Raw genomic sequence first — 22826 nt, forward strand, 5'->3', positions numbered from 1 at the left:
AATTCCACCGCTCCCACCCCGGGGAGAAGAGTTTGGGAGCCCTGAGCTGCGGCTGGTGAGGTTTAGCAGAGCAGAGAACAAAGCCCCACTCTTTGTGACTTTGAATTATATTTTATTAGCCTGAAGGTAGGAAACAGTGCGCTTTATTACAGTCCGAACACTGCCTGCGGCAGGGAGGGCAGGCGTTTGACAGTCGACCGCCATTGCAACGTCAAAGTTCTCCTGGTGGTCAGATTCCAGGAGAGGCGTCTTCTCTCAAAAAGAAATGCTCATTAGCACTTAGCTGACCTTTATTCTGGACTGCATTACCTGAGCTTCAGAACAGCTCTCGGAGAGCGGAAATAGGATCCCCACTTGCAAAGCTGAGGCAGAAAAGTTGAGCTGCCCAAGGTCATAGAGGGAGTTAGTGTTAGAGCCGGGATCAAGTACAGAGCCCGCAGCTCCTGTTCCTGGGCTCATACCCCTGCCGACTGTGTCCTAGATACACATCCTTCCTGCATGTACCCTCATAGGGATGGCTATACTCCAGATGTCTTCTGTGGCTCTGTGACAGTTCATGGAAACAGAGCTTTATTGCAGAGTCCTTAATAACTGTCCCTTAGCAGAGAAAAGAATTAGTTTTCCTGAGGAGGGGAGAGATATTAGTAAATTATTTGTATTGCTATCTAACTAGGCTGTAGGGACACATGGCAAACATTAATTTCTCTTTAAGGTGGCTTTATTCACAATAGACTCACTAGGTCAGTCCAACAGGCAGAGTTATGATCTACCGAGCCAGCAAGCGTAGACGGCCCCTGCTGCCTGCTGAGCTAATGTGGGAACGGGATTTAGGATCTAAAGCTAAGCGAACCGATTACATAAATAGCAAGATCGTCCCTTGATAATGGACACATCGCTCCTTCCAGTTTTGTGCGCTATATTTGTACAGGTATCTCCCTGGTAGAGCCCAATCCATGCATCCTCTAACAGACTGAAGTGCTGAGAGGTATGAGCCATGTTAGCCGTGAAGTCAGGCAGAAGGCAGGGCAGTGTGGTGATAGAGACCAGTGAGTTTCAGCCAGGGTGCAGAAGCACCTCGGGGTGCCTTGAGACTCTTTCAAGAGTGTGCACAGCTAGTACCGTTAGGTGTGCAAGCACGTTCACATGTTAAACCCTGAGATTTCAAATAGGAAACCAGAGTGTTGAAACCATTCTGCCCTGCTTTGGTCTTTGCAACAGAAAAAATTGCTCTAGGATTTTTCTGCAGTCAAAAAACTAGTGGCATTTTCTGAAGGATGCCCTGTCTCTGAAGAGGTTGTTAAAGACTAGTGAGTCTCTGTGGTCTGCAATGAGTTAGTCTATAAGGTGTCACGCTGCCCTGCCTTTTGCCTGACATCCAGGTACCGAAGATGTGCAGGTACAGGGGATGGACACCATGCACGGACACCGCGCTCCTGATGAGGCCCCAACACGGCCGTGCACATCAGCACGGAAATATCCCTGCCTTGATGTCACGGCCCCCTTGATGCGTCCTAGGAGTTGCCTGTTCATGGCTGCCCCGCCTTGGTGGGTCACATTCATACTCGCTTTGGGATCAGTTAGTAGACCCCGGTCATCCTGCTCTTCAAGCATTTCCTTCCAACAGGGGAACTGCTAATCCAGAGCAGATTTTTTGGTTATCATGCTTCAGTTTGCGCTGGTCCATTTCAGCCCATTTCTATCGTTCCTGTTCTCATGGTCATCTTGTCCTTCCTGTGGGATATCCCGGTCCTCCTTTGCATTGGGCAATGCCTTTGACTTCCTGTCCTCCACAGATTTCATCATAACTCCTCCTGTTTTGAAAACAGTAAACAGGAACAATCCCAAAACTGATCCCCACGGAGCTCCCCGGCAAGGTCTCTTCAGCCTGCTCCCACACTCGTTACCATCTCCCCCTGAGGCAGCCCGTGACCGGCCTTGCCATTCCTCTACTACTCCCCATGCTACTACTGCCATATTTTCTCATGTATCACATGTCTGCAAAGAAGACGTGCCTTGGTTTGGGAGGGCAAAATGCAGAAAAGATTTTTCCCCCCTCGCGGCTGAATGCTGGCTACAGTGATGAGGCCAGAGCAGAGCTCCAGACCTAGTCAGCCTCCACCAGGGAGGCAGGGCAATTCGTCTCACCAGGCAGCAGCGGTAGCAAGCCCAGAGCCATGCCCTCGTCCCAGCTGGGCTGAGTGAGGCAATCAGGGAAGCCAGTCTCCCAAAGCTCCTGGAAAACCAACCTTGACTGAACCAGTGTTTCAGGTGCCTAACTGCTAGGCCAGATGCCCACTCCCTGGCCCTTAACACCTGCGAGGAATCCTGATTGCAGTGGCCATGGCGGTGAGACGGTTAACACTGTAGCTGTGACCTTGAAAGATAAACGCTGTCTCCTCCCTCCCTGAGGCTGGTAGAGGGGGACGCACAGCGGCCATGTTACAGCTGTGTCTCCATGCTTCTATTCCAGCAAAGAGAAATTGGCTTCCCTGCTTAATTTTGGAGATCTGATTTTTTGGGGGGAAAATGATACCAGAGTAAATATGGTAACTGTTTCCCACCTGACCCTCAGTCAAATGTTTTAGTGAAGATCCTTTGTCTAGAAAATATTTTCTACCAGTCTTATAGTTTCTTTCCAGCTCCGAACTGGAAATTATCTGGTCCAGCTCAATGTGAATGTACTGGGTAAACATGAAATGTGTTTCTACATTGGTTGTAGTAATTCCTGTTTCCATCCTCTTAGTCTCGCTGTCCATCCATCCCTCTCCTCCATGGCTCCTGCCATCCATATTGAAAACTGAAATGAAGTATCCGTATACTTTTCAGGCCATAGCCAGATTACTGTTAATCTCTTCCCCACCCTCCCTTCATAGTAGCTCTGCTTCTTGCTTTCTTTTCTTTTGTGTATAACTAAGGCACCTTTTCCTCTTTGTTTTAATAATCTTTGAGAGGTCTACCTCAGGTTGACTTTTGTCAGTCTTCACTCTCTCTATACTCCTTGACTTCTAACCCAGCTTTCTGTGTGAGTAATTCCTTTTCTCCATCCCTGGCAGGCCATACACTTATCATAGGTATGGCCTACTACTTGTCATAGGTAGTCTTTTTGAGGTGGTTAGTTCTTTCAGTTAGGTCTGGAGCCCCTTCCTCCATGTTTTTCCCTTTGCATGAGATACAATTTCAATTAAACTTGAAGAAACTCCAGGCCTCCTCTACATTCAAGACCTTGAGTTCCTCAGTCGTGCTGATTTTACCAGTCAGTTTGGTGAGATATAAAATGTGCTGAATGCACACTCGAGAGTCTAAAGTAACTTCTGTGAATGGCAATGCACGTGCAGCTTTGCTTTATGTTCACAGTCTAGTCTGGGCTTGCCAGCCTGGCGGCACTTTTTCCCACGCTTGTGGTTGGAGCCATTTTCTTTCAGGCTGCCCTTGGACAAATATAGCACATTCCCCTACTTTACCCTTTTGAAACCAAGACCCCTAGGTACAGACCTACCATTATTTCATTCTTCCATTTCATTCAAACTGAATCAACCCAAGACCCCCAATCCGAGTTTATTTTCCTTGATTGGCCTGTCTGTAATGTCCTCATCACTCACTGAAGCCAAGTCTAAACTAGCATGATCTCACAACAGATGACAGAACAAGGAGCAATGGTCTTCAGTTGCAGCAAGGGAGCTTTAGGTTGGATATTAGGAAACACTTTCTCATTAGGAGGGCGGTGAAGCACTGAAACGGGTTACCCAGAGGGGCGGTGGAGTCTCCATCCTTGGAGGTGTTGAAGCCCCGGGTGGATAAAGCCTTGGCTGGGATGATGGAGCTGGGGCTGGTCCTGCTTGGAGCAGGGGGTTGGACTAGATGTGACCTCCTGAGCTCCTTTCCACCCTCATTTTCTCTGATTCTGTGATTCTCTGCTGGTTCAGTGACTGGTTAAAAATACTAAATATTCCCAGGCCCAAGTCAGAGCCCTGCGGGGGGAGTCGGGGAGGGTCCTCTAGTTTGACAGCAAACTGCTGGTAACAGCTCTTTGTAATTTTTTTTTCAGTCATTTATGCACCTGTCTGTCTGTGATTATATCAAGTCTGTATTTCATCACCCAGCTTATGAGACTGTCATGCAGGACAGTATCAAAAGCCTCACCGAACTGAAAATATATTGCATCTACTGCTTCCCCCTGCTCACTAAGCCAGCTACGCGATCATATAAAGAAATTAAATTGTTTTGACATGAGCTGCAGTTGACAAACCCATACTGACTGTTTTCATTGCCTCATTATCTTTGGGGTATCGACATACTGAATGTTTAAAAATTTATTGCAGATCTATCCTGGGGATGAAACTAGGCTGACTGGTCTAAGGTTTTCTCTCTCTTCCTTTATCCTTTTTAAAAGTTAGTGCTATATGGATATCTGCTCTTCTCTAGGCCTTGGGGACCTCCTTTGCCCTCCATCTGTTCTCAAAGTTAATTTCCACTAGTTCAGAGATTTCAGTGGTTCATTCCTTAAGCACCCTGGGGTGAATTTCATCAGGCCTCTTGACTTGAATACCTGCGTCTTACTTAAACATTCTTTCATCTGATCTCCTGTTCCGGCTTGTACCCCTATCCTGTCCTTACATCTAATTTAGGTGAGTATCTGGTCATAATTTATCTTTTGTTTGTGTGTGTGTGTGAAGACTGAAGCAAAGAAGCCGCCTTCTCTTCATCGTCTCTGACTTGCTTTCCTTCCCTGTTAAGAAATGGGCCTGTTCTATCTATCCTTTGTCTTTCTCTTACCTAGGAAGGTGTTTATAGGGTCTTTCCTTTTCTGTCTCTTGGTAGCTGTTCCTCATTTGGTGCCTTTGCCTCTCTGATGTTATCCTTCCATGCTTGGGCTATTTCTTTACAGTTATCCTGTGGCATGTGCAGACATCTGTTGGATCCGAGCGACTGCTGTAACTCGTGACACTTCCTGCAAAGCGCCATGAGTTACAGCAGGGAGCTGCATGTCTGCCAGTGCCCATAATGATGCAATCCTGGGACAACCATTCAGATGCACATTGCAATGTCCTGAGATAAACTGTTGGTCCTTCTTAAACTTTTGAAGGATTTATCCTGGAGCACTGGACATGTATGTCTGAATGATCACACTTTAAAATGCTTTATTCCAGGACAAATGTGATGTGTGTTTGTCACCGAGAGCTTTACGAAGTGCAGGGGCATGCAGGGGGAGGAGAGGGCAGGCTGTGGTGCTGGGGAGCAGCACGGAGCTAGGATTTGGTACGATTCCTTTTTTTGATTTTGCACTTCACTGAAGAGCACCCGATGCAACTGCAGTGGTCTCTTATGCTGCCTCTTGTCTTTCTGTTTCTCATGGAGATCATTTGCTGTTGTGCATTAAGACGGTCCCTTTCGGTAAGAGCCCAGTCTCCTGCACCCAGTTCTCTCTCACACCGTCTTTCCCGGAGACCCTGCCTGCAAGCCCCCTCAACTTCTCCAGTCTGCTCCTCCATGGTCCGTTGTCCTTGTCATGCTGCCCACCCCACATGCCCCCATGTAGGGTCTTCTACCATCTGGAATAAAAAGCCGCCCCCCTCCCACTCCCAGGACTCAGTGGTCTTCTTTATGTCCTACTGAGGGTTCACTGGCTCCCCAAGACAAATCCCTACCTCCTGTGACCCCCCGCAGTCTTGTCTAGGACCAGTGCCACTGACCAGCCCTCTGAGTCCGGACTGCGGTGCAGTTTGTGCTTACATTGCTTTTGCTGAGAGAGCAATTAGAAATCTCCAGCGCCTGGATCTTCCTGGGAAATTGCCCTGTAGCTCAGTACACGTCCACTCCCTCCATGGCCGTGGGGAGGTTGTTCCACTTCCCAGCTTTGGTTTCCCAGCCCTAGCTTTACCTTGGCAGGGGGGCTCCTTGTTTGCTATCTGGAAGTGAGTATAGAAGACACCCTCCATATAAATGGCAGACTGGCGGCATCCTGAAGCAAAACCCTGCTGTAGTGGATACTACATATGGGAGAAGGGTGGCCATCAGGGTCTTATTACCTGGTCTTTCCTGGTATCTGTTGCAGGTGCTCAGCCCTTCTGCAATCTAGCTCAGGTCCCCTTTGTGCATTTTATGTGGGGGCCCTGAAGGAGTTGAGGCCACCTGATTATAACAAATGGAAGTAAGTGCTATGGATATCTGCCCTTCCCCAGGCCTTGCGGACCTCCTTAGTAATGAACTATATGGTTGCAGAGAAGCACAGAGAGCAGAAACCTGCACTGGATGGAATCAGCTACTGAGAGGAGTGTCACCATGTAATAGTGAGTGGGTGGTGGCAGCTAAAATGTCAAATTTTTAGGATGTTAGTGTTCATTTACTGCTTATTTTTCACTGTAAGTGTGGCTAACGAGTGTGCTAGAAAGCAAAATCAGGCTCTCAGGCCTATCAAGGGCTCAGCTTTGTAACAAGGCAGTTCTCATACATTCCCAAGGTAGAAGAGGGTGTCTAACAAGCCCAGAGAAGAGAAGTGATCCCATCTTCCACGCATTCAAAAGATAAGAGTGGAGCTGCATGGATGAACCTGTCTTGGTACCTAAAAGTCCCAGTTAGTGATGGAAAGATTCCCACTATATGATCACATCTTACCAGACAACTGGTGCATGAATTGCATGTGGACAGTACCTCCGTTGGCTGGACAAGGTACCTCGGACCGGATCACCAGTGGATGAGCACCAGTTAGGTACACAACGAATGGACTAAAGGTATAATAACCCTTGTGGGGGACAAAGAGAGGGTGTGTTCATCCCTCGGCAACTTCCTCCAGGCGAGACCACTGCAAATTGAAGCAAGAGACCTGACGAAGACGACCCCGTGCCGGCCAGACATCCGTCTTCCTGCGTGCATCCCTGGGGTATGGTGTATGGTGAGAGCCTTTGCTTGCTTGCCGATTGCCCTTTGCTGCTACTATCCATAAAGGTCTCTAAATTATCGACCAGTTGTGTTGTGACTGGTCATTTTAGGGATGTTGATTCTTAAAATCAGGCCAAGAGGTTGCATTTCACCCATAACAGGTTCCCAACACAGCTGCGGTGCTGGCAGCTGGCAACCCACGTCATCCCCTCCAACAGCAGGGAGGTCACTGGAGATGTGTCCCTCCTACAAAACCTCCCGTCCTTGTGTCCTTGTGACTGCCTCTTGGAGTCAGGACGATCCCCCCGTCTTCAGGTACCCACTCCCCCTCCCTCTCTGGCCATTCAAACCCTCCTCAGAAATGCTCCTTCACAGCACTCGCCTTCCTAGGAAGCGCTTGCCGTTCTGTTTCGGGACTGGGTTTGACCATCCCAGCCAATCCCTTTGGCCAGCGTAGCGTGGTCTGGATTTGAACGTCCGTGAAGCAGGGATACAGGACCACATTCACTCCTGCCATCGTCCTGCTGACTTCAGTTGGCCTCTGTGTCCCTGCAGCACTGAGGGAGTCATTTCCTCCCGGTGTAAAACTGCTCGGGTCCCGTCTGCTGCTCCGGAGAGCCAGCAGGTTTCAGAAGGGTAATTCTTGACGCCCGGGCACATTGGTCAAACTCTTCATGGGAGCGCAGGGAGTTATTCCATAATGTCGTCAGGCTTGTATGAATGTGACCGCTACCTTCTGCCTGCTCGGGGACATCAGAAATGACTCGTCTCTGCTGTCGCCGAAGAGGCGAGGGGCGTCGTACCCTCCCGTGAGGCCGCGCTCAGGCCGGTTGTCTCTCTGACGTAGAGGCAGCCCCCAAACCAGGTGCAAGAGGAAGACACCCTCTCATGCTGGTCTCCGGAGTCATCACGTCTCATTGTCCTGTTCACCGGCAACCTCCGTCCCCTCCACACACCACAGCTACCAACCGTGCTCAGCCCAGCCCTGCGATATGCCACGGGAAAAAAGCAGAAGAAAGTGCTGCCAACGCTTTGGCCACTGCTGCAGCGTATCTCAGTTACTTCTTCAGGCCCTGGGCACCCTCCAGGCCTGGCCACTCACAACGTGGCGTGACACTTCCTAGATGTCCGCTCAGGTTCCTACTCACGCGTTGCACCTGCCATATTATGCATTTCTATGCGTTGCAGTAGTACCGAACTCCAATCCAGCGCACTGGGGACTGTGGCGGTAGTCAGAAAGAAATGGCCCCAAAATGAACAGACAGTGGGAGAAAACAGGAGCTGTCCCCGGTTGCAGAGCGAGAGAGACAAAGGACCCGCCTGCGGTAAAGGATCAAACCCGGCTTTCTTGCAGCTCACGCTGGAGTCACTTAGCAATAGGTGCAGGGAGCCTCTCAGCCAAGCCTTTCAAAGCCCTTTGCCTGCGTTCGTTAATTAAGCCTAGTAACCCCCCCGTGAGGGGAGCCCAGTGTCTCTTGCAGCCAACGATTTATACTGTGGAAGCAGGTGGACGAGGCTACCCGGGGAGCTCGTTATTTCAAGCGTTACCGTGGATTTTGCAGGGGAAACGACAGTCCCTCTCGCGGCTCCTGGGGTGCGTGCAGCTCATCCTGCAGCAACGCCCCAGCACAGCGGGAGCCTCGAGGCCTCGATACGGGTGACGACAACGACGGCGATTCGTGCCTTGCCTTGAAAACGTCCGGCGCCTGTAACACGGGTGGTACAACGTCAGCCAGGGCGGCTGGTCCGGCTTGGGCCTCGGGAGACTTGGCCGTAGGTTTGCTGTGCCGTGACCCGCACTTGGTCCAGATCCTTGAACGCGGATGAGGGCCTGCTCCCCCTTTCATGCCACAGGACCACAGGGTGCTGAGATACTGCGGGGCTGGGGACCGCAATGGCCTGGGGTCTTAGGAGACTGGAAGCTGTTAGATCAGGGCTGCTCAGCCCCTGGCCCGGGGGCCAAATCCGGCCCCAAGCACTGTGTCACCTGACTGGGGCTCCCCGTAGAAGGGGCAGCGGTGGCGTATGAACTGCCAGGCACTGGACCAGGCCCCGGGTCCGTCTTGCCCAGTCTCCTGTGTCGCACGGCGGCAGAGGGCGGATGCTGGAAGGGAGGGGAGACTGGGTTTCCAGGGCCCCTCTGCAGCAGGACAAAACAAGGGGATGGCCCCTGCCCCCAAAAACTTCCCGTGAGCTACAAGACAGACAGTGGGTGGATGCAGCAGGCAGCATGAGGCAGCAGCTTGCTTTCTCCTCCTTTCCCAACAACCAGGTTTCTGTCCGCTCCAGCCGCGCTGCCCTGCTGCATGCTCCTTTGTCCTTCTGCCCTGCCCAGCTGCCTCGTCCCCTGAGCTGCCCTTTCCCTCCTGGTGGCAGAGCCCCGCAGGGGAAAGAGATGAGGGCACCGGCTCTTACAGCCCACGAAAGCAGCGTGCAACGTGCTGGCTTCGCACGCACACTTCCAACTGCTGCAGGATCCACCATGGGCCACGGGCCCAAACGGGCAGCTCCCCTCCTGCAGGGTGCGGTGAGTATCCAGCGCCCTCGGGGGCTGCTCCTCCCCTTGGCGCTCCTTCATCCCTACCTATGGCAGAGCGTGCGGCTCAGCGGATGCGCTACCCGGTGCCCACGGCACAGTCGCCTGGTCCTACTCGGGAGGATTGGGTGACGGGGGAAATGTTGGTAGCACTGCCGCTACGCACGGAGGAAGCTGCCGGTTGGCTCTGCCTTGGCTGAGCTCTCTTCTGCCTACGTCCCTTAGCTGCAGAGCAGGCTTTCCACTATAATCACGAGATCCCATAGCCCCTCTGCAGCGCTACGTCCTCACCCGTTATCTTCCGCTCTGCACCGTGCACCTGGGTTTTCACTGCTGGGCGCAGCGTCCTGCTTCGCCTTTGCTAAATGCCAGGTTGCCGTCTCTACGACACGGTTTTCTCGTGCCCTGAGATCCCTTTGCAGTTAGTCACCAAAGGGTTTGCGGCCCCTCCCAGATTTCTGTCATCTGCAAATGTGGCCAGGAAGCTCTTGAGTCCCGTGTCTAAAAACGTGATGCTGCCTAGGACCCAGAACAGGCATCTCTTGACCTCCTCTTGAGCCTGCCTGTCCATCTGGCGTAGATCCATTTGTAGCTGCTCTTTGCTTGTGGTTATCAGTCGCTTATGTTTCCGCCCAATAGTAAATTTATTCATCTCAGGTTTGTCCGGCTTACTCATGAGGAGTACATCAGTGTAAAGTCCCGGTTTATGATGTCCACTGCATTCCCCTCATCCACCAAATGAGTTGTTTTGTCAAAGAAAACACTTTTGTGGGTTGGGCATGATTTGTTCTTAGCATCTCCAGGTGGGAGCCTTTCCTCCTCCTGATGCTTGCAATTTTTTTAACAATTTGGTCCAATAACTTCCCAGCTGCTGAAGTCGGACTGATTGGTCTATAATTTATAGAGTCATAAAAAATGAGGGTTGAAGAGACCTCAGGAGGTCACATCTCATCCAACCCTCTGCTCCAAGCAGGACCAGCCCCAACTCCATCATCCCAGCCATGGCTTGGTCTACCCGGGTCTTCAAAACCTCCAAGGATGGAGACTCCACCATCTCTCTGGGGAGCCCGCTCTAGTGTTTCACCACCCTCCTCGTGAGGAAGGTTTTCCTAATGTCCAACCTCAACTTTTCTTGCTGCAGCTTGAGCCCATTGCTCCTTGCCTGTCATCTGCCCCCACTGAGACGAGCCCAGCTCCATCCTCTGCAATCCTGCTGCAGGGAGGTGACGGCTGCTATCAAATCCTCCTCGGTCTTCTCTTCTCCAGACTAAATCAGCCCAGTTCCCTCAGCTTCTCCTCACCAGTCCTGTCCCCCAGCCCCACAACCATTTTTGTTGCCCTCCACTGGACTCTCTCCAATGTGTCCACATCCTTTCTGCAGCGGGGGGCCCAAAACTGGACACAGGACTCCAGATGTGGCCTCCCCAGTGCTGATGGGCCCAGGTCCCCTACCTTTTCCTCTGTCCTGATGGGTGCGGGGCACCCGCCACTCCTGCGGGCTCCAGGGGGAGTCGAATCTGCTCAGGAGCCCTCCGGATCAGGCCCTTCTGTTTCTACCATGCTGTGGGCATTGCTTCTCCCTCGGCGCCTGGGGGGAGCAGCGCATTGAAAGAGCATGGAAGAAAAGACTCCTGCCCCACCGAGCGGGAGCGGAAATACAGCACCTAGAGGAGCTGCAGGGGCGGAAATGCAGTCGCCCCACTTGGACCCTGATCAGGACTCTCTTTGCTCTTGCAAGAAGCACCAGGGCACTGCTAATAGATGCAAGCGAGCAAGGCCTTAGCTTTAGGGTCAGTCCGAAAGAAGGGTGCCCTCACTCTTGCCACCTTGGCACACGGGTACAGAAAGCACACTAGCGCTGCCTGGGGCAGGCCACAGCGGTGCCTGGAGGCCCCCTGGGTCAGCATGGAGAGATTTTTATTTTCCTTTTCCCCCCCGATGCAAAGACTTAATTGCACGGGGGTCCTGGCCGCAGTGCAGGTGTCTCAAACCCTGTGAGTTTTAATCCCTTGGACCCTCACGTATCTGCTCCTCTCTTCCTGAGCACAGTCCACGTGCCTGAAGCCCCGGGAGCACGATCCACAGTCCACAAACGGAGCAGTCGTGCCATGTGCCCGCACCCCCGTTGATGCTGGCAGCCGGCTCAGGGCCCGACCGGCGTGGCCAGGCATGGCGTGCACCTCTTCTGGAAGCAGCATGGGCCTTACACCGAATGCGAGGCAGCTGCCCAACTGCAAAGCATGCCTTCCCTCTCTGGGGTCCTAGATATCCCCTGCCTTATTTCTGCCGAGAGCCAGTGTGTTCGGATGCAGGGGCAGTGTCACGGCCAGACACAGGCATGGGCGAACTGGGGCCCAGACAAAAAGGGGACCTGAAGATGATTTCATAGTTTCATAGTTGTCTGGGGTCAGGAGGGATCTGAACAGATCATGTAGTCTGACCCCCCGCCACCGGCAGGAGCACACGCTGGGATCACACAACCCCAGACAGGGGTTCGTCCAACCTCTTTCCGAATTTGCCCAAGGTAGGAGTGAGGACCACTGCCCTAGGAAGTTGGCTCCAGACCCTCTCCACCCTGACAGTGAAGTCGTGCCTCCTAGTCTCTAACCTGAACCTGTTCTCCAGCAGCTTCTGGCCATTGTTCCTCGTCACCCCGGGTGCTGCTGGGGGAATAGGGCCCTTCCTATTTGCTGCTGATCTCCCCTGACGAGTTTGTAGGCAGCCACCAAATCCCCCCTCAGCATCCGCTTGCTGAGACTGAACAGGTTCAGGTCCCTCAGTCTCTCCTCGTAGGGCCTGCCCCGCTGTCCTCCAACCAAGTGAGTGGTCTCCTCTGGACCCTGTCCGTGCTGGCCACATCCCTCCTGAAGTGCGGCGCCCAGACCTGGATGCAGTACTCCAGCTGCGGCCTGACCGGTGCTGCATAGAGGGGGAGGGTCACCTCCCTGGACCTGCTCGAGATGCATCTGTGGATGCAGGACAAGGTGCGGTTGGCCTTCCTGACCGCGTCCCCACACTGCCGGCCCGTGCTCAATAATGACTCCAAGATCCCTTTCTGCCTCTGTGGTCACAAGGGGGAGCTCCCCAGCCCGTCTGTGTGCCATGCATTCCTCCTCCCCGGGTGCAGCACCCTGCACTTGTCTACATTGAAGCCCATCCTGTTCCCATCTGCCAACTTCTGTAGTCTGTCTAAATCTAATTGCAGCCTCTCTCTCCCTTCCAGCGTGCCTACCTCTCCCCACATCTTGGTGTCATCGGCAGACTTGGACAACATGTTGTCTACCCCCTCGTCCAAGTCGCTGATGAAGTTGTTGAACACGGTGGGCCCGGGGGACCCCACTGCCCACATCCCGCCAGGTCAAAAACGACCCGTCCACCACCGCTCTCTGGGTGCGGCCCATCAGGCAATTTTTGACCCATCCAACTGTGCAGGCATCAATGCCGCACTCAATTTATTAATGAGGATGGGGTGAGAGACAGTGTCAAAGGCCAGAAAGACTACGTCCACGGCGACACCGTCATCCAGGGATTTAGTTACCTGGTCATAAAAGGCCATCAGGTTGGTCGGGCAGGACCTGCCCTTGATGAACCCATGTTGGTTTCCCGTGGGCATGATCTCCCCTGCTGCCCCCACAGATGTGATCCTTGATGATTTTTTCAAGGATTTTCCCCAAGACCAATGAGGCTTATGTAGTTTCCTGGGTCCTCCTTTCTCCCTTTCTTAAAAATGGGGACCACAGTAGCTAGTTTCCAATCTCCGGGCACCTGGCCCGTGGACCACGATCACTCATACAGGTGGGCCAAGGGCCCCTGCCAGCTCTCTCAACACCCGTGGGTGGAGGGCATCAGGGCCCGCAGATCTGAATACATCCAGCCCCTCCAGAAGACCCCTGACTACATCCGCGCAGACCCGAGGCCTGGCAGTGCTACCCCCGAGATGGCCCCTACCTGTGCTGGGAGAGCTGTCCTGGGCCCTGGCCAAGAAAACGGAGGCAAAGAACTTGTTAAAAATTTCGGCTTTCTCATCGGGCGCAGCCGCAAGGTTACCGTGCGAGTCTAGCAGGGGCCCTACGTTACCCGGTGCCCGCGTCTTACTCCCAGTGTATTTGAAGGAGATTTTGTTGTCCTGAATCCTGGTCACCAGCCTGAGCGCCACCCCCGCCTCGGCCTTCCTAAAGGCCCGGCTACGCTTTCGGCCCTCGGGCTTTCTCGGACGCCTCTGCTGAGCCCCGGGGGTTTCCGAGCACTCTTACCCCCCTTCTTTCTCTTGGTAACTTTAAAATTATCATTATCTCCGGTGAGGGGGCCCGATGCTACAAGTTCACCCAGGGCTGCCGGGAGCCTAGGTCCGGTCTGCGGCCTTGCGGCGTGCGCGAGGCAGGCCTGACGCGGGCGCTGCAGGGGCGGCAGCCCCGCCTGCGGGAGAGGGGGCATCGCAGGCCGCAGGGGCGAGGCAAGCTCTTTCGCATCCAGAGCTCAGGGCCTGCTGGCTTCATCCTCTCGCACGTCCGGCTGCCGCGAAACCGCCCCGCAAAGCTGGGGGGCGACGCGGGCGGACAAGGCCCTGCAGCCCTCCCCGCCTGCCCGGAGCGGCCCCGGGCGAGGCCCCTCGTGGCCGGGCGGGCCGGCGTGCGACCGGAGCGCGCGGGCGGGCAGGGAGCAGAAAGCCGAGCGGCGGCCCGGGCCGGGCACGTCCGGCGGGGGCAGGAAGCAGAGCGGCAGCGCGGCCAGCAGGGGGCGCGCTGCGCCCGCGCCCGCCGCCGCCTCCCACAATGCCCCGCGCGGGCCGGGCACGCGGCATTTAACCCGGCGCTGCCGCTGCCGCGGGCGCCGCTTCCTCCGCGCCGCGCGGGGCCGCCGCCGCCGCCGCCGCAGGTGGGTCGGGGGGATGCTGCCCTTGCTGCGGGCTCCCCCGGGGTGGCGTGGGGGCCGGGTCGCGTGCCCTGGCGCGGGGGAAGGGGGAGCGCCTGCCCCCGCGCCGGAGAGCCGAGTCGGAGTCCCGGCGCCCGGGACCGGGACCCCCCCCCTCCCCCCGCGGTGGGCTGGCAGCCCGGCCCCGGCCGGCGTGCCCGCTCGCTGGGTCTCTGTCTGTCTGCGCGGCGCGCCCCTTGGAAGTGAGGGGAAAGCGAAGTCGTGCGGAGCGGGACGGACCCCTGCAGCCTCGGGTCCTGGCCTCCGGCCGGGATCTCAATTTTCCCCGGTTTTTTTTTTGTTTTAGGAAGCGGTCTGGAATAGACTCCGCTATTTCCCGGGTTCGGCCTCGCTCGTACGTGCGTTCGGGCCTTTGTGTCTGGAGGGGGAAAGGGACGTGGGGCTATGTGATGGTAACCTGGCTTTGCTCCGTGCCTGGCTCCGTCTGCAGGGTCTGCGCTCGGGCTTGGCGCTGTCTCCGGCGCTGGGATGCAGGGTCTGCGCTCCGGCATCGGGATGACTCCGGTTTCAATGGCATCCCAAGCGATCGGGTGCCATCGACTCCCGTGTGCAAGCGCGCATCTTTGCCCCGCGGTCTCCGTCGCGGGGGCTGCTTGAATTTGGCGAAGGCTTTTGAGTAATCGGCGCAGCTTTTGGCTGACCAAAAAAGGACGTGGTGGGAAGTCAGGGTGGAGGCTTCAGCCCCGCGTCTTGCTCTGCTCTGCTGCAGGAGTGAAATACTAACCACCACTTCTTTTGGGGGGGGTTTTGCCCCAAATTGAGTTCTGTGGGGTGGTGCTGGGCGCTCCAACACAACAGCTCCCTGCCTGGGGAAGGCGGGCGGGCGGGTGGCGGGGGGGAACCTCCGGAGGTGACATCCCTGTCTCAATCGTGATAAAATCCTGCATCTCCTTTGCAAAATCTGGGGTGTGCCAGCACCTCTCCCGGGGCTCGTGCTTTCGGGCCACCCTGCGAGGTGGGTGGCGATGGGGTCGGATGCGCTGCCATATTGCGCTACTCCGTAGGTGGTGTTTGAGTCGGGGGGGAAGTAAACACGTGGGGGGTGCGATCCAGGCTTCGGGTCCTTGATGTAGCGAGAGCGCTGCTGCGTTCCTCCAGACGACTGTCCTCCTCCTGCAGCCCTTAGCTAGGGGCCGCCCCAGGCGGGGTCTCCTCATGGGCAAGAGCATGGTCCGCACACGTGAGCGGACCTGGTCTGCGTGGGCCGGCTGGACGGGAGGAAATATTCCTTCTGGTGCTCGCAGGAACCGGGGCCCAACAGCTGCGGGTGGCCGAGGAGGAGACGGCGCCTTGTTGCGTGTCGGTGTCTTGTAGCATGGGCGCGGGCTGGCACGTCAAGGTGCGATGTGTATTGCAAAGTCCGATTCAAATGAGGCTTCTCAGTTAAATTCTGCCTGTGGCTACTCTTTTTTTCCTCATGGAAAACCCGTGTTAAGGATATAGTTGATTCCTTAGGCGTGGTGTTGGTGTCTCTGGGCGAGAGACCTGCGAGCGCAAAGCTTGGTCCAGAGAGCACGGTCTCTTGCTGCGTCTTTTTCTCGGCTGGCCAGCTTGCAGTAAAATGCCAGCAAGGCTGCTCTCCTCAGAGCCTTTCTGGAGAGCACCTGAAAGCCTCCTTGAAACATGGGCAGGAGCGGGCTGGGGGATGACTAGCCGAGCACCCTGGTCCCTCGCTTCCAGCGCTCTGCCCCGAGGCTAGCCTTGTTCTGGGTGTTGTAATCTTGCAGGAGTTTGCCCTGCCAGCCGGGGGAGCGAGGTGGAGGGCTGGGGCTTGCTCTGAGCCGCCTGCAGCAGCCTGGGACAAGCTGCCATTTACCCTTCATGGCCAGGTCCAAGACGGACGTGGGCCCCGGGTGCAGCTCCTGTGCTTCTCCTGTGGGCCTCGGGGCAGCGCGAGGGGAGGATGAGTTTGGGCAGCGTGAAATCGCCTGCTGGGGCAAGTGAGGACAGCTCTGCTGCTTCCTGAATTTAGCCAGTGGTGGGGAAATGGTTTCTCTTTGTCCCAGCTCTAATTGGCTTCAGTGGGGTTGCCCCAGGACTGAAGTACATCCCAGCCTTAGCTTGGTAATATGGAGTCTGAGTAGGCGTCAGAACGGCTTCCTCAGGAATTGACTGTTTTTTGGGTGTGTTTTAATCTTGTGAAAGCCTGGCTTTCCCTGTCTCTTGGCTGGACCTTGGAGCATGCTGAATGCAGGGCTGGGAGATGTGACCCCTTTGAGTTGGCCTTCTAATCCTGCCCCCAGTTCCCCCTGTGGCCGGGGACATGTCGCCTACCCTCTGGGTGCATTTGTTTCTCCATCCCTAAGATGACGAATGCCGTGGCTGGGGGGTTGTGACCATTCATGTCCCCCTGCAGTCATCCAAGAAGGTGAAGAAGTGCCCCACAACCTCTAATGACGGTCTCCTGTTGGCGGGGGCGTGGATGGAGTCAGAACTGCTCCACTCTGGCGCAGAGCCGGTCGGACCTATTTACACTGGTGGAAATGGCTCTTCCACCAGGATTTGCTGGTGTAACCTACGCTGGTGTAGCTTAAGCCAATTGTCTGCTGGGCTAAAACTGCACCGGTGTGGGTGTCGTCCACCTCCTTTCATCCTGGCATGGCCGTGGGTGCAGTGCAAGAAGGCTGTTTTCCCTTCCATGTAGCTCTGTAGGAGCAGCTGCCTTCTGAGTAGCTGCTTACCTGTCTGCTGTAGACCCCGGCGTTATTTTCATCCCCGATCCTTGCAGACAACAGTGCTGTAAATGCGTTGCCTGTCCGGGCCCAGAGATGTGTACTTCTGCCTGTTGCAGTGTTTCTCTGGATCTGTGCTGTAGTCTCATGACTTGAGGTGGGCACACCAAAGCGAGATTTAAATGACTTGACAGGGTTACCAATGGCCAACTCTGCCCCAGAAGCAGAGGAAATGCTGTGGGTATCTTGCCAGCTTTAAGCTCGCTTGCTGGGGTATTTACCTACATGTTGCTGCAGTCAGGCGTGCCTCTATTTAAATGTGTTTTAATTTTGTTTAAACACTGCTCAGTGACACCCTGGAACTAACGTGACCCAGGTTAAACCTTGCTGTTTGCTCACATCAGTCTTGGTCTGTTTTATTTCTTCAGCTTGCAGGCTGTTTGCTGTGTGTGGGTTTTTTGTTTCTTGCTCCGGGCGTGCTAAGCGCTGCTGCTGCAGTACAGCTATGGCAGCAAATTTTCTTTTCGTCTTGAGTGTCAGCTTGGGGCAGGTGAAGAGCTGAGCCCTGCCCCTGCTGTTGCAGCCAGGCTCTGAGCAAGGGACAGGCTGATGCATGCAGAGTTACAGGCTGGCCAGGGATTTGTAGGAGCAGCGCTTCACAGGCGTGCAGGGAAATGCGTATGGGAAGGGACAGGGAACCAATACGTGAACCCCACGGCTTCAGGCCTTCAGTCCAGTCCATGCAGCCAGGCCTCCTGTTCCTGAGCAGAAGGGATGGACCACAAGCATCTGTGAGCAGGAGCAGACCGGTGCTGTCACTCTCGGCACTAAACCTTTCTTCCGTCTGCTAGAATTGTAAAGACTTTTAATATCTTCCTCAACATTGCAGCACATCTTTCTCTGCAGCTGTAATGTCAGCTGGGATTTCTGGCTGCCTGGTGAAAGACAAAGGAAATCGTGGGCTTAATTGATCAAAAATCCATCCTAAGCAGTAAAGTTGTGTTTTTTGTTTTTTAAAATCCCTGTGAGAAACCCACAAAAGTAACAAGAAGCTGCAAGGTCTGATGTGGAAAGGGAGTGAAAGTAGTAAAGATCAAATTCAATTTTTAAGTGTGGGTGAGGCGGGGGTCATATTTTATTCAGTACCTACAGTGCTGTCAGTGTTGTAGAAATTCTTTCCTCCCCCAAAATTCAGAATGTGACTTTTTTTTTTTTTTTTTTTTTTAAAAGCCCAATTATTTCCAGAATGGGGTAAATTCAGTACCCAGCAAATGAGTGGAACTAGTAAGCAGAAAATTATTGCTATGGTGGCCTGACCTGCCTGGTTGTTTGCTGCTCAGTGGCTTCAAAGTCCCTCCAGAGTCAATGGCAGATGTAGCGGAGATGTTCAGCATCTTGCAGAGTCTGGCTGTAATAGCCTAAATGAGTGGAGCGTAGGGAAAAGTTGCTTCTAGGAATCCAGGCCTACATTTGCTGTTGGAGTGTATTTCGACTCCTCTGGGCCAGCCCTCCCTTGAATTTTGGTGAGAAGGCCCACGTGAGTAAGGCCAGTGCAATTTGCAGTGATCTCACCTTGGCGGAGGCCCATGGTTGCTGATGGCAATAGGTGAAGACTGTAGGTTCCCTGTGAAAGTACGGGACGTGCCGACGTTCGTGTGAGTGGCTGCCTGGGGATCTCCAGGGCTGAGATCATGAGTCTGTGGCTTGAGCTAACACGCCAGGGTGATAAGGTGGGGCTTGTACACATCATACCTTCCCTTTGAATTTGGCACAAAAGGAGATGATTGCTGTGTGCCGGCCTGGGGGTTGCACAGACGCGTTCCAGGGAAAACTGGCCTAGTCAGAGCCTCCCACGTGCTGGACAGTGGAGCTCTCCTTTCCTGTAGCTTCTCTTGAAACATTTCTTTCTGTTTGAGCCTGAAATGCTGCTCATCTGGTCTAGGCTTGGGGCTCTTCAAGAGGCAGAGGAGGATCTACATTACCTACTTGCTGAGTTACTCTCTGCATTTGGCTTCTGAAGGAAATGTTTAGACATTTCTAGGCGTGCCCAAGCTTCAAGGGGGAAGAAGGCACATTCATGAAAGGAGTTCTGTCTCTGAGTGACTTGGTCTTGAGACTCAGCTCCCCTCTCCTGTCCCTTGCGGGGAGGTTGGGGGTATAGGAAGAAGGGTGCGGAGAAGTCCAACTTCCAGAAAACAAATTTTAAAGAGACAAATGCACTCTAGTGCATGCAAGGTGAAAGCAGAGTGCAGCAGCTTTTTGGATGGGCCTCAAAGCCGTCCTCCAAAGCGACATCTGCTTCTGTGCTACAGCTTTTGGATGGCTCCTCCCTCTCTGAGCCCTTCTTGCCTACACAGCCAAGCCCAAGTGGGACCCAATAATATACTAGAAAGTCTGAAATAAGAAGCAATTGAATGTTCATTTTATTTGGGGGTACAAGTCTGAGTACAGTGTGAGAACCACATTCCTGTGCGGCTTCAACCCTGCCAGAAGCACAGTCTGCTCTAGGCAAAAGGGATCCCATGATCCTCCACATGTGACCCACTATAGAAGCAGAAGGGATCCTGTGATCCTCTACACATACACATGTGACCCACTGTAGCCAGCACATGACTGCATGGCAATGACACTAGTCTTCTCTTGAAACCTCTGCTCTTGGGGTCTTGGATCCCCGCTTTTATTTTAAGCATTTCTGGCTGCAAAAAAAGAAGGAAAAAACAAAACAAAACAAAACAAAAAACCACTGGAGGCTCCAAACTCAGGAGACAACTTAAATAGGTCCCCTTTCATTGATAGCATTTTTAGGCAATAAATAAGTCAGTCTTGGAGTCGGAGGCCCTGCATTTTGAACGTTTGCAACTGGCAGCACTGTTAATGCCCATGGAAGCAATACAAGTTGTGGAAGATGGGCAGGTAGCTGGGCAGCTGATCCCGTGCTTGTGGCAATGTTGTGTGTACTGCACTGAGATCCTTGCAAGGAGAAATTTCTGTTGTTGGAAATCGGCACAAGCCGAACTTCTTCTTGAATCCTGCCATGTCTTCAAACTATCTCCCAGTCCTGCCAAGTATTTACCTTGCAGCTTCCTTACGGGAGATGCATGTGCCCTCCATGCATGCAGGAAGACTCTGTTTCAGGCCCTCCGCATACGGCAAACCTTCTCTCCTGGTTTCAAGACCTTTTCCAGCTCAGCTGCTTCTGAAGGAGAAGGCCTTGCCAAGTATCTTTCCTGGGGACCATGTCTTGTGCTCCTGCTGGCACTTGGCTTTTGACTTCTTCAGTCTGGAAGTCCCCACAGTGCAGTGGGCTCCAAGCAGGGAGGAGGGCTGTGATGGTAGGATTTATAGCCCTTGAATACAAGATTTAACATGCAGATGGCTCTCCTGCAAGATTTCACTTGCATTTTCCCCTGCGGCGCTACGGACACTTCTGCCACTGGGTATTGGCTCAACTGAGGGGACAGGCCAAGGAGGACAGCCCATTATTAATCCAAGTTTTGAATGGCTGGTAGGTTTCTTGGTGGTTTTTTTCTTTTGGACTGAATTTTATAGCTGCAGAACTGAAAGCCACTTAGTGCTTGTGCTCTCCCTGCAAAAACTCAAGGAGGAATTCATTCAAATCATCTCTAAGCTGGATCCTACTTGTCATATGAAGAAGTGTGACAAGTGATTAGGCGCTTGCACAGTGAAGTGCTTGGGAGATGATATGTCATGTCTCAGATTCAGAGCGCTCCTTGCAGAGATCAGAGATGTTTATGAAACTGGTAGTCGATGGAGGCTGAGGAGTATCTGTTTTCAATTGACATGGCCTTTTTAAGGCGTACAACATGGAAACTAGGCTGAATTATAACAAGGCTGCATGTTCTCCAGTGGCTTGGATGGGGGTGCTTCTACAGTCTGTGTCACCAGCTTGCCACATGCTGAAAAAGAAAAGCAACTAACCCACTTCTGGTTGGTCTAAAATTCCCATCTGTTTGCAGTACGGTCAGGTGATTCTACCTCGGCCAAACCGATCCTTAGCGAGCTGCTTTAAAAGTACACGGAGAGAAAAAATTACTGAGTGAACCACAGTTTTTGAACAACTTTTAGCCACCTAGGAAGTTCTGACCTTGGATGTACTCAATTAAATAATACAGATATTAAAAGGGGAAAACAGCTGAGCTCATCAATTTGAAGGGTTTGCATTGTAGGCCGGCCTCAAATTTATCACCTGCAATGAGAAGACTGGCAGAATATCTTTCAGTCATCAGCACAGGGTGTCTCGGCAGAGAGCATTTAACCGTAATTCATCATTTTATGACACTTCTAACTTGGCCGTATCAGAGGCCTGTGGGGCTTAATGACTTCTTTGGTGGCCACAGAGTTGCAATACGCAGAACTTCTCACTTGTTGCTTTGCTCCTCTCCAGTTACTTGGGAGCTCTTGGCAGCAGAATTGCTCCTCTGAGAGGCTAAAGGCTCATATCCACATGCTGCTTGTCACATGCATTGGAGCAATTCTGACCCCAGAATCATGTGATAGCAGCAGCCTGTTTATTGATTGGGAACACAAGAAAATGCTTGCTGGGTGACCCTTTTTTTTTCCCTCCCCACTCTTTGCTTAAAAACGAGGATTTGTGATGGTGACAGCGGCAGTCTGTTAACAGAGGCACAAAAACTCACAGGGGGTGAAGCAGCTCTCTCTAAAGAGGAAGCAAGGAGGGACTGGATGGCCTATGGGGTTGGCACTGAGTCGCATGGTACCACCTGATGGGACATGGCCTGTGTTTCCTGAGCTGGAAGGTCACCATCTAGTTCCCACCGACAAGTGTTCGCAGCCGACGCACATTTTCACTGTCGTTGTCCACCTTGGGTGAGAGGCTGTGGACTGAGTGTGTCACTAAGACTGCTTTCCCTTTCCCCCTGAGATACGGGGATTCAGTTTGAGGCTGTGCAGGATGCTTGCCCTGGTGGAAGAGGCAGCTTTAGTGCTGTCAGTTTGGCATGGGCCTGAAACCCTGGCATGCTCCTCCTGGCATCTAGTCAATGTGGCCATCCGTCTGGCCAGGAGAAAAAGCTGAATGGGGGGTTCCTCTGTCTTTGGCACGTGTCAAAATTGCTTTGGGCTGGAACATGGGGCTCCTTGCAGGCTAGACTGGACTGCACAGCCTGGAATGGTGGTGGGACCAGTGGTGGTAGTGCATGTGGCCACAGAACAAGCGGGGCTGTATCTGCACAGCCATCGCTTGCCCTTGTGCCACCTGTTGCCATGTGCACTGGGACCCGAGGACCCTGGATTATGTGACTGGCCCCTCACCTTGTGATGGGCTTGAGGAAGCGGCTCCAGAATCTACGTCCAGCGCATGGGCTGTGTTTAAAAGCCCTTGACACAGTTTCTCTGGCAGTGACCCCGAGTCTGCGGGCTTCTTTGAAGCCCTGGGAGCCTTCTAGGATTCTCTGCTGGGCATCTCCCTCTCTCTCCCTCTCTCTGGATCCCTCATCTTTCGTACTGGATTGTAGATTACCCACCCATGCTTTAGTATTTGTATTTATCATCTGGAGCCCCAGGCTGCTCCCATTGTGCCAGGCCCTGTACAAATACAGGATAATAGAGCCTCTGCCACAAAAAGCTGATGGTCCAGACTGACTCCTGAGATTAAGTGATTCTCCCATCACAAAAGGGGTGGGCTTTGCTTACCACTCCCCCTTTTTTAGCAGCGAGGTTGACATCTGCACTAGCACCAAAATGATTCATTACTTTAAAAATAGTGAAACTGAAGAGACCGTTTGGGTGCAGAGAGAGCCTGCAGCTCAGTGGGAATCGGAGACTGGCTT

The 22826-nt window shown here is 53.5% G+C and overlaps 1 protein-coding gene across 3 annotated transcripts in view; it reads left to right on the forward strand.

Annotated features, from left to right (window-relative positions):
- Positions 1 to 14150: 14150 nt before the first annotated feature.
- The window catches only part of EXTL3 (exostosin like glycosyltransferase 3), a 199424-nt gene continuing 190748 nt past the window's right edge, over positions 14151 to 22826 (forward strand). For all 3 annotated transcript variants that reach the window (XM_090025692.1, XM_090025782.1, XM_090025437.1), the window contains exon 1: positions 14151 to 14287. The gene's annotated coding sequence lies outside the window, so the exon portion shown is untranslated. The remainder of the gene's footprint in view (positions 14288 to 22826) is intronic.

Source organism: Crocodylus siamensis, chromosome 1 (genome assembly GCF_052110815.1).
Source record: "Crocodylus siamensis isolate JL-2025a chromosome 1, ASM5211081v1, whole genome shotgun sequence".
Classification (NCBI taxonomy): domain Eukaryota; kingdom Metazoa; phylum Chordata; order Crocodylia; family Crocodylidae; genus Crocodylus; species Crocodylus siamensis.